We start from the raw sequence: 12,398 nt of genomic DNA, 5'->3' as shown, positions 1-12,398 counted from the left end.
TCATTTAGCCACCTGCGAGCTTCCTTTCATGGTCCCATGTCATTATGGGATTGCTTTGATGGGGGGCCGGGTGAGGGTGGGGGAGACACATTCCACCATTGCAATTAACTTGTTAGAGACCTTGACGCCCAGCCCAGGCCCCTGCCTGCTAGGGGTGTTGGGTGGGTGTGATAAAAGCCTGGGTCCACGGCCAGGGGATCTGCAGCCTGGCCAGGCCCTGGGCTTCTCAGAGGAGACCATCCAAGTGGGGCCCCAGCTCCTTGCTGGTCTTGTGGACCTGCCAGTCCATATCTTAGTTCAAAGGATAGCTCTGACTTTTCCATACATGCCACCAAACGCCAAACGCCATCCCTTTACTGTGGCATACTAAGAAGTCCAAGAGCTTAGCATTTGGGATCAGATGGCTTGACCATCCTGTAACTCTAGTCAACTCACGCCACTTTCCCAATCCTGGTTCTCATCTGTAAGGTTTGAGGACGCCCACAAAGGGCATAGCAGCATGTCACGCTTCTCTGTGTCAGGAGCTGCTGTCCTTACTAATAAGGAGCAGGCTTCCACCCCAGGAAACTCAGAGGAATGACGCAGCCAATTTTGCCACCAAAATAGTCATGAAGAAAGCTCAGGGTCTTGGGTTGTGTGAGCCACGGGCTTGTCCACTTCCCTTCAAGGGGCTGTCGTGAAGGAGAAGCCACGTGCGTCCCTCGTTATGGGAGTGGCTGTGCCAAGACCGCCTCCTGCCCGCCCCCCATGAGTTTTGGATCCATTGACTCAAGGGGGTTCTGGGACTTTAGGACTGGGAGGGTCCTTGGGATCTTCAAGGTCCCTCATCATCCCCAGCCAATGCTGACTCCTGGGATTACTCACCGTTGCTTTGGAAACACACAGGTTTGAGCCCCACAGAAAGTCCAGTCCCTGTGAACCCTGAAAATGTGAGGTGTTAGGGCTCGGACTTCCCGTGGCTCCAGGAAAGTCTCACCATGCCTCTGTCTTCCTCCTCCTCCTCCAAGTGGGCCCCTGACAGGGGAAGTTAAGGCCTGTCTACTCCAGAGAGCCTCTCTGCCTGTCTCTTTGCCAGCCTTAAGCACCCAAGTGGAGGTGGGTTTCGGAGGAACGGGGTCCCCTGTCCTTGTGACTGTGTCTGGAGCTCTTAGCACCTTGAAGACAGTTGCAGGAGTTGGTAGGGAAGGATTTGAGTTTCAAAATCCCTTCCATGTCTTCACGGTCTGCAGAGTCTTGTTCCCATGAGTCTCTACTTCCTACCCTCATACCCAGCCCCTTCAGCGCCATTTTCCGGGTCCCTTACCAGGGCCTTTGCACATGCCATTCCCCCCAACCTGGAGCACCCTTGCCATCACTTGGCTCCTTTCTCTCAACGTCTCTTTCTAGGAGGGCTTCCCTGGCTCTGCTGCCCCCAGCCTGAAGCGGGGGTCTTTATTACTGCCCTCAGCATGCCCCCCCCCAAGTATCCCCTCCGCACTGTGTTATCTCGGGTCATTTCTCCACGACATCCTCCCATCCCCTGGGATTACAGTTGTCACTGCTCCTTTTTGTATCCCTCGCTTCTAGGGTCGAACAGTGTCGAACCCGGCCCGGTGTCTGGGTGAGGCACCCTCGCTCTTCGGCGGCACACAATGTCACCGAATAATTAACTCTCCAGTTAGGCCCATAATAGAGGCTTAAACTAAGGCTCATTGGTAACGAGGCTGTTCATGTCTTTCATCCCGGCCCCACGGCTCTGGGGCTCCTACCCTGGCAGCTGTGCGACAGAGTCCCCCGCTTTGGTTAACCGGGAGGGCTTGCCCCTTGTCGGCACCCTCGTTGGGCCCACCCTGCCTCTGGCCTCCTCTGGCATCCTGGGCTCTGTGTGCCCTGTCCCAGGTAAGCCCTGGGAGCAGCCAGGCTGCTCCCGCCTCCCTGTCCCCCTGCCTTTCCATGAGGCCCGGGCTGTGGATAAGCTCTGGGAAAATGAGTCTCTTGGAGCAGAAGCCCCCCCCCCCCCCCCCCCACACTCATTACAGAGACACCAATTGGCTCAGTCCCTGAAAGCCTTCAGCTTTAGGAATGTTAAGACTTAATTGCCTTATGGACACGGAAAGAACGGAGGGGCTTCTCCAGGGAGTGGTTTCCCTTCCCCATTGGATGAGGACAGGACTTGTGACTGATGGGGGGGGGGCGATCCCCCTCCTGGGGGCCGTGGCAGTTTCCACCTACACGGAGAGCGCGCACCCTCCCTGGCTCGGCTCTGGTTCCAGCCGACTTTCCAGAGGTGATTTCTAATTGCGTTTTCCTGATAGGGAAGAGGAGCCCGGGGCCAGGGACTTTATCAGCGCCAGGGACCAGTAGCAGCCGCTTTCCCCAGCACTCCATTCTTACTGGGGCACACGGGTCTTACAGGGTTTGGATTCTTGATAAATTTGCACAGGAGGCCAGCATGGAGAGTAACGGGGAGCACACAAGTTCACTGTCCTGGCCCCTCCTGCCTCTTAGCGAAGCTCACCTCCCCTGCCTGCTGCCTGTGCACCCCCACTCTCCTCCTAACACCCCCAGCTCACCCCAGCTCTGATCTTCACCCTTGCCCTCCCCCCTCTGCGGAACCTGGCTCCTAGACCTTCCCTCCCTGCACAACCTAGCTCCAAGTCCTCTCATCTGGTCGTTTCTTCCCATGACCTTGATGACCCACCCTTCTAGAAGACCAAGTGCACCCTGCAGAGGGCGCTCTCCCCCATTTCATGTCTTTGTGTGCGTTTATCAAGGACCCATCTCCCCTCACTGAAACACAAGCTCCTGCCAGCTGGCCGGTCAGTCCACAGTGGTTTCCCCGGGGCCTAGTGCAGTGCCTGGTCCATAAACATTTGTGGCAAAGAGAACACAACGTCTCCTTCTTGACCCACAAACGCTCTTTCGGCCTCACAGAAAGCCTCGCCTGGCTGGAACGGACCCCTCCCAGGGCTCTGCTGTTGACAATGGTACCTTCTTGAAGTCACCTCCACTTCCAAGCTTGGCCCAGTGGGGCCAGGATAACGAAGCTGCTTTAACATAAATAATTTGCTTCTGAGGTGTAAGAAATGGGGAATATTTTTAGAAGGCCTGCCCTCCTAGGGGAAGTAAATGACTTATGAAAACGGGATTTTTCAAAGTGGCCTTCAAGAGAAAAGGGAGCCGTGTGTGATGGCCAAAATGGAATTCTATGAATTAGTGCAACTCATTATTCTGGCCTTACGCACACAGACACACGCACACACACACGCATGCACACACACCCGCTCGCTCCCTCACTTTTCCTCCTGCCTTCCATTTCACGGCCTTAGCTCAAATCTGAAATAAAACCACGGCAGCCCTCCTCCCCTGGCCCTCAGCGGCGGCCTGTCTGATTGGATGCCTCCCACAGCCCTAAAGACCGGAGCTTCAAGGAGGAAGCTGCGGGGGCACGCTGAGCCCTCGCTTCTTAAAGTGCGCGCCGTAAGTTACCTTGAAATGTTATATTTAAAAAAAAAAAAAGTATTTTAGGTTCAACAGACACTTGGGTTCCTGTTAACAACTCATTTAAGGAGAAAGTGGGGGGAAGGCATTCAGTTCAAGGCTTCTTTGACGACGTGAACCTCCTTACTTTGAATCCTTACAGTGTGGACCGGATGAAAGACGTCGTGGAGATGCGGATGGGTAAACGTGCAGGTGAGCAAGGACAGATGTTCCCGACAACGGAGTCGCGGGCATCTTGGGATGGGCTTTGTCTGGCCAATAATGGAGAACAGATATTGGCGGGAGGGGGGGGAATGGGAGACCCAGAAAACCAAGACACAAAAACCACTTTTGTGGCCATTGTGTTTCCACCGGACTCTTGATCTAGGGAAGACGTGCTGTTTGGAGAACTAATAAGGCAACCGGCCCCTTTGATGAGGCTGGTCTGAAAACCAGCCTCTGGAGGAATCATCCATTGCCGGCTCCCTGAGGCCTTTCTCCCCTTGTCTACAAAATCTGGCCTCCAAGGGGCCACGGATGTGTCTTCCGCCATCGCTTCTGAGGGTCCAGACAACCAGCTCTGGGCTCTTTGTCTGAAAGGATCATGGTGGCTTCTCCATGTCCGTAGGCTCCAACTAGGACTCCGGACTCGCAGGTTAACAGCACAAGGTCCACCATGAGTTGGCTCTACTTTGCCTTTCCTTCACAGTCCCCAAACCTACTTAAGATCTCTACTCCCAGCACAGCCATCTCCTTCCTTACCCACCACTGCACTCTTCTCATCTCCCCTTCTCCCCGTAGTCTTTCCTTCTCTGGTCTAAGGTCTATTGGTCCTGACATATCTGACTCCCAGGTGACTTCTGAGACTAGCCCGTGCTCACTGGACTCCTGTTGTGAGCTCTCACACACTGAACTGATGTACGTTTGACCCATCTCACGGTCAGGCTAGTCCATTCTCAAAAAGTCCATCAGCTTCCTAGGCATCTGCCTAATAGCACTCAGCGCACAGCCGGGGTGAGTAGAATGGGCACTGACAGAAGCACTGACGTCTACTAGACTGTGAGAAGTGGCTGAATGGTGAGCAGGAGAGGCAGAGGGTCTGGACTCACTCCCTGCCCCTGGGAATCTTTCCGCCCTGAGGCTGGGACACAGGACTCAACAGCCGGCCGCCATGTGCCGTTACCCTCTGGAATCACTCCAAAACCTGGAGGACCATGGGTCCCTGGGCGAAGCCAAAACCTCGCAGCTTCTCAACGTTGTTCCAACTCGTTCTGTTCTCTAACAGCTCACTCAATCCATAAATGGCTGTTGAGTGCCCCAGCGTGTGCCAGGCACTGGGGATTCAGTGTTGAATATCCCAGACATGGTCCCCATTCTCTCGGATCTCACAGACAATGAATTCAGGGGCACAAAAGGGATGGATTACAGTTGTGATAAGTGCAGTGACGGGTAGGGGCAGGCTGCTGTAAAAGCATTTGGGCAGATACCATTGCTTCTCAAGGACTTTGTTTTTACATTTGGTGGGGGTCCGAGCAGGCGGCCCTGCTCAGTGGCAATGGGGAGCCCTGATTTGCCTTGATGGACGCTTGATGGAATGCTGAGTGTTGGGGGGTGGGCGGTGGAAGAAGGTCGGTTCTCACTGAAGGTCTATGATAAGGCTGGTGAAGTATCTTCAGGCAGGGACAGAGACCAGAGCAGGAATCAGCTGTCCCTCCCATGGAGGCCATAGCCAGAGAGGTTCGAGCATTCTCTGAGGCTAAGCGCCTTCTCCTCTCTAAAACGAGGGCCTGCTTCTTCTCTCTCTCTTTCTTTTTTAAATTTATTTAATTAATTAATTTATTTTGAAAAAATTTATTTATTTATTTGACAGAGAAAGAGAGAGACAGCAAGAGAGGGAGCACAAGCAGGGGGAGAGGGAGTGAGAGAGGGAGAAGCAGGCTCCCCGCTGAGCAGGGAGCCGGATGTGGGGCTCGATCCCAGGACCCTGGGATCATGACCTGAGCCGAAGGCAGACGCTTAAAGGGTGAGTCACCCTGGTGCCCTGAGGGCCTTCTTTCCAGCAAGCTCCCAGGTCCCGTGTCCTCCAAGGCCTCACTGACATCACCCTAGTGGCTACGGATCATTCTCGTACCGGTTCTATTTCACTTCCTCGAGTTTTCTATTAATTAAAGCAGTGAGTGTCGTTTATCATGGCTTCTTCTGCAAATATTCATCCACTCCACCTCACAGTGAACTCCAGGAGAATTAGAATCACATCTAGCTCTTCTCTGGGTAGCAGGGATCCTAGGACCCTAGGGCATAAACCAGGGGAAGCAAGAATCTGGCCTGCATGCCAGCACCACCTGCTAAATCAGTGGCCACAGCAGGCATTATTAATCAATCCCCACACTCGGTTCTGCTGTGCTTGCATAGGGTTTAAGAGCACCTTCTCAGAAGCATCTTTCCTGGTCGCCTGCTGAAGGAGGTCATTCTTCCCCCAGCTCTTTTGTACGACTAAACCCATTCTTTTCTTCACAGCCCTCTAATCACATATTTTTAAAGACATATTCAAGACCCATTTCCCCAGCTAACCTGTGAGCTCCATGCAGTGGGAGCTACGTCTCTTTCTGCTCATCCCAGATTCTCTGGGGCTGAGCGGTCTTGGTTATATTGGAAGAGCTCAGTAAATATTTGCTGCAAGAGAACTTAATGCTTTAGTTGGTGCGTTGGAGAGGGGACCCAGGTCTCCCTGTCGACACACCTGCACTGAGTGCCGAGTCCCAGCTCTGTGCTTTCCTAACTGGGTGTGCTGGGGCAAGGCCTTCCCTTCTCCACATCAGGGCCAGGAGCTGTGTAAGTGGGACTCTTCCCTCCAAGGTTCCAGCAGATCTGGGACAAAGCCTGTCCCTCCGAGCTTGGTGGACACAGGGAATTTTATACTGGACTTGAGTGTTGGGTTTTTGTTTTGTTTTGTTTTGTTTTTTGTTTTTGTTTTTTTTTTTTTAGAGCTGGTGGGCCCTCTGTGGGCAGAGGCCCTGGGTCCTGGGAGGCAGCCTCTGCAGCTCCCCGGAGCCTTGGCTCTCAGGCACCGGGCTCTGTGGCAGGAGGTGTGGACCAGACTCTGGCCCTTGACTACTTAGGATGCAACAGTGGCATTGCGGCCTGCGTCTTAACCCCCTCCTCCTTCACTCCCTCCCGCCATGGGAGAGGAGTGAGAAGGACGCTGTGTGCACCCATGCCCATTTTCCCGCTGGGGCCTGATGCCCCCACCCCTCTGGGAATTTGAGGCCCCCTGAGCCTGTTTCTCTGCAGACTTGCCCTGCTCTGGCCAGCGAAGCCTGCCTAATGTGTCCTGGGGGAGGCATATGCCTTAGAAAAAGTGGCTTCTTTTGCCCTGCTGAATTCAGCTCCTGGTCCGCTGGCCTGGAGCCAGTGGGAATCTGTGTGTGTGTCTGGGGGGCTGGGAGCCCCAGGGATAGCCCAAACGGATCAGCCGGGCTCTGACTGTCTGTTCACAATCCCAGAAAGAGGTAGGGGATGGTGAGGCTGGCCTGGGCCTGGTGACCCTAGGAAGCCATAGACACACCCCCCTCATCCCTCCACACCCCTTCACCATGCGCCCTGGCCCTCCGTCGGTGTACAGGGCAGGGCCCTGCCGGAGTCCCGCCTTTCTCCTACAAGGGGATGGCCTCATGACACATCCTCCTAGAAGGCCCCTTAGCCTGGGGGCAGCGGGTCTTTCCCACAGAGACACAAAGCCCATCGTCCCTTGGCCGCCAGACCAGGAGTCCTGGGGACAGGAAGCACCGGAGGGCCAGGCAGCGGGCGCCGCACCAGCAGGCAGTGCTGGGGGCCCTTCAATGGGCTTCTGTGCTACTCAGCAGGACCGACTCCACTGCACCCCACTTCTGGGAACGCCCGCTCTCCCCTCTCTGCCTGGGGAACTTCTCTCCTTCGAGGTCCAACTCAAATGTCACCTCCTCTGAGAGGCTTCCCTGACCCTTTCAACCAAGGTTTCTTTCTCCCTCTTTGGGCTCCTACCCTCTTTCCATTATTGTGCGTGTCTCGGCCAAGTAATTACTGATGAGCCGGGACACTCTTATCTTCTGTCCTCCTCTGGACTGCGAGCTCCAAAGGCACCATCCGTGTGCCGAGGGTGTTACTTCTGCTCACCTCCCTCCATGTCCCTGTCTTCCTATGATGGCATCTATGGTGGCCAGGCCCCACATGGCCCCCGGTGACACTCCACTCCTGATCTTCCTGCCCCTGTTCCCTGTCGCACAGCCCGGGGCCAGAATGTGATGGGCAGGACATTGCGCTGGTGATGGTTATAGCGTGACTTCTGAGATGAGAGTGTAGAAGACCTCGAGCGTCGGCCTTGCTGTATTGTGGATGGCTCACTCAGATGACGGGTCCATGCAGAGAGGTCCCGAGGCCTCCTGCCCACAGCCGGTGCCGACTGGCCACCCCTGTGATGAGCCAGCGTGTCCTCCAGGCTGCCCAAGCCTTCCGACGACTGACAGGCAGCCCGACAGCATGACTGCCTCCTCATGTGTGCTCCTGAGCCAGGACCTCCTGCCAAGCTCTCTGGCCCAACAGAAGCCATGTGAGATCATCCGGGTGGGTTGTTATTGGGCGGAATTCTTACCCATAGTAGAGAACCAGTAAGTACCTCAGTTTCTGTTGGGGAACTACCCTGCTTCCCCGTGTGTGGCTCCCATGGAACTGTCTGTCCCGCTGCTCCATCCTCTCTGGGCCAAGGGATGGGTCCCTGACCCAGGGTGGGGGGGGGCATCGGACCCTCTCCCTGTAGATTGTGTCTGCAGCAGAGATGCTGGTCCAGGAATGGGAGCAAGGTGAATTCTAGAAACTATTGGATATCACACACACACACACACACACACACACACACACGTATGTACACACAAACAAGACACACGTTTGCACAATGCGTGCGTCATATACACATGCACTGGCTACATGCATGTATGCATACACACAGATATGCACAATGTGTGCACAAACACACATATGTACACACACGTGCCTATCACACCCACACGTACAGAAATACATGCCTTTTTTTTTTTTTTTTTGCCAGAGCTGACTATTTTTGGCAGCCAAATAAGCTGGGTTGGGCCAGCCACCTCCCTTCTCCCCACCTTCACAGCACCATCAACCATCACACCAATCACTGAAGGCTCCCCAAGTGCCTAGAACACACATCATTCGGTAAGTGCCCAACCACCATGTCAAACAAATAAGAACCTAGAAATATGAATGATGCCAGGGCTATTTATTGGGATTTAAATTTGTGTTTTTGTTTGCACCCTGGGAGAAGAATTTAAAAGCCTGAGAATTCTTTATGCTTGGTGCTCTGAATTCCTTCCTCCCTCCCCTACCTGCCCAGGGGCCAGCTGCTCGGCTCAGCACCTACAGGACTCTTCTGTTGCCAGCTCAGGGGCTGAAGGTGTCTGCAGACAGCCTGTGTGCCTTGGCGTGGTGGCCTGGGTGCTTGGAGGTGGGAAGTGGGGGGAGAAGAAGCATAAGCCATAGGAAAAGGAGCCAGCACGTCTGTGATGGAGTTGTATCTTCATTGTCAGTGTCCTGGAGGTGACGGGTTCTTCCTGGAAGCCATGGCTGTGTGGCCCTTCTCAGGAGGCGGTATCATAGCCTTGGGACCTCTTTGCAGAAATCCCTGAGCCAGCTCGGTGCAGAACCAAATAGAGCTTCCCATCCGTAGGGAACTTCTGGGTTTTTGTGGGCTGAGACCCATAGTGAGTCAGCAGTGACCAGTGTAGACTGACACCAGGGACAGGGACTCCTATATATACCCCAGGGGACCACTCTGAGTTACATCCCAGGATCTGGGGCTGCGACAAAGGGAATCCCACTGATGACGGAAATTGAGTTTCCCGCCAGTCCAGCATGGCGGGGGCACAAAATCAGAGTGATGGTCATTTGCTTTAGGAAAACGTGCCATTCCCTTCACACCCAGGTTTGTGGAATAAGGCTCAAAGCTCATGGCAGGAATTTTTCTTTTTGCTCTGTTTTGTTTATTATTGTCTTAGAGGGCCTAGTACATTGCATAACACACAATAGGAATTCAAGAAATATTAATGTATAAAGGCATACACAGAAAATAATGTATTGGGTGCCCACAAAATGCTAAAGATCTATAGAAGCTTCCCTTAGATTCTTCTTTTCACAACTATCCTAGAAACTTGGTGTTCTTGTCCACATTTTCCTTCCTCCCTCCTTCCCTTCCTCCCTCCCTCCCTCTCCCCTTCCTTCCTTCCCTCTCCTATTTCAGCTGTCCTCATGCATTTACACATGTTCACGCAGTATATTGTTTATAGGTATGTCTTTCTAGTTCAGACGAAGGTTAGTGTGTTGCAGCTCATCCCACCACGTTCTGCCGCCCACCTTCCCACGCATGGACGGCCGCAGCACCCCAGCATCTGTTAGCACTGGTGGGAGATCAAACAGATCTCCTGTGATGGAAATTCTTTGGGCTATATAAGCAGGAGTGGAATGCTAGTCACTGCGATGTCTGCGTGACTTCACCAAGAAAGGCCATGACGGCCTGCACTACCTACTGGCGAGGCCGGAAGCTCCTTTATTTCCTTATCTGGGCCAACATTGGCATTCCCCAGCTTACTAATATTTCCCAGTCTAATTAGGTGTAAAGCGATATACCTCATTGTTGTTTGAAATTGCACTTCTTGTCCCCATTTTGGGGAAAGAATTGAAGCTTCAGAGAAGTTACATGCCCAGGGGCCCTCAACTGGTGCATACGTAGCTGGGCTTTGTCCATCGGCTCCGGGCTCAGGCTGGAGTCACCTGGGGCTTCGCTGCCCTTCGCCTGGGCTTGACGCCTCTACCAGCGGCAGCTGGAGAAGCGTGGGTGCAGGTCTTCTGCTGTGATCGATCCCCACCTGGTGGCGCTGAGGAGGAACTGCAGCTATGGAGGGGAAGGAGGAGGGGAAGGGAGGAACCCTGAACCTCCTTTACTTTTGAGGCTCCTATTTTTTTTAAAATAATTTTTCTAATCTTATTTTTTATCGAGATACAATTATCATATAGGTTATCAGCTCCTTGTGTGCAAGATACATTTTTTGGTGATGAGAATTTTCAAGACCCAAATATACTCAATCCCCAAATAAACAGCATGCCATTATTAACCAAAGTCATCATGACTACACATCCCCAGGACTTATTTTTCTTATAACTGGAAGTTTCTACTCTCCCTGGCCGGCTTCACTGCGCAGGTGGGGGGAACCCGAAGTGTTTCACTTTTGAGACTATTTCTGTTTTTAACAAACAAAACCAGAACTCTGGTAGTATACTTTTAAAACAATGTACTTTTAATTAAAGTATGTACCTGCCTAAAAGGCATAAATCCCAAGTGTACAGGGAATGAACCTCACAAGTGAACACCTGTGTAGGCAACACTGCTGGTGTCCCTCCAGCCACGACACTTCCTCCTCCAGGAGCTACCCTCTATCCTGGCTTCTAACTCAGTAGACTCGTCCCGCCTGGAAGATTGCTGTATCCACGAACCATACAGTTGTTCCCTTTTGTATCTTGCTACTTCTTTTTTTTTCTTTTTAAGATTTTATTTATTTATTTATTTGACAGAGATCACAAGTCAGCAGAGAAGCAGGCAGAGAGACAGGAGGAAGCAGGCTCGATGCGGGGCTCGATCCCGGGACCCTGGGATCATGACCTGAGACGAAGGCAGAAGCTTTAACCCACTGAGCCACCCAGGTGCCCCTATTTTGCTACTTCTGCACGATGCTGTGTGCTTTGCTCTTACATATTTGTTCATTCTCGGTTTTATGCACTAGTCCACTGTGTGAATATGCTGCGAGCTTTCCTGTCTACTGCCGATGGACGTTTACGTGGATTCCAGTACTCGGCTGTATTGAATGCAGCCACGAGGGATATTCTGGGACAGTCTTTGGGGGCACCTATGTAGGATCCTGCGAGGTATGTATCTAGGAATGGAAACACTGGGCCCACAGGTGTATGGGCAACTTTTGTAGATACTGTCAGCTTTCCAGGCTGGCCGTGCCCACCTCCCATCCCAACATCGTGTTGAGTGTTCTCCTGGCTCTATATTTCCAATTATAATTGATATTATCACTCTTTTTATTTTATTTATTTTATTTTTAAAAGATTTTCTTTATTTATTTGAGAGAGACAGAGATAGTGAGAGAGCGCACATGAGTGGGGAGGAGAGGGAGAAGCAGATTCTCCCGCTGAGTGGGGAGTCCCATGTGGGACTCGATCCCAGGACTCTGGGATCATGATCTGAGCTGAAGACTCTGGGATCATGATCTGAGCTGAAGACAGACGCTTAACCGACTGAGCCACCCAGGCAACTCTTGTCACTCTTTTTCGCTGTTCTGGTGGATGTTAGTGGTGCTGCCTTGTTTTTTTCTTTTCATTTGCATTCCTGAAAACTAACGAAACTTCTTACGTTTGTTGGTCACTTAGCTAAACACTTTCACAAACTGCCTATGCAAGACTTTGGCCCATTTTTTGATTGAGTTACCTGCGTTTTTCATACTGATTTATAGGAATTGAAAACAGGTCATCTGCATACGAGCCCTTTGTAGGATCTATCTTCTCCCACTGGGGTTACTTGCGTTCTCGCTCTCTTAGTGATGTTTTGAAGAGCAGACGTTCTGCTTTCACTATGGTAAATTTATTAATATTTTTATTCCTGAGGCTTTTTGTGTTGTTTAAATTTTTTTGGCCCACCCCAAGGTCGTGGAGATTGTCTTCTCTGTTTCTTCTAGAAGCTTTCACAATCTGCATCCATCTGGAACGGATTTTTGCATATGGCGGGAGGCGGAGGGTCGATACTTTTTTCCATATGGACATTTAATTGACCAGCCTGATTTATTGAAAAGATTGTCTTTTCCCCCCACTGCACCACAGTGTCACCTTTG

Source organism: Enhydra lutris, unplaced genomic scaffold, assembly GCF_002288905.1.
Source record: "Enhydra lutris kenyoni isolate GAN:26980312 unplaced genomic scaffold, ASM228890v2 scaffoldscaffold54, whole genome shotgun sequence".
Lineage (NCBI taxonomy): Eukaryota > Metazoa > Chordata > Mammalia > Carnivora > Mustelidae > Enhydra > Enhydra lutris.
The sequence above is the reverse complement of the archived record's forward strand: the minus strand, read 5'-3'. Positions refer to the sequence as shown.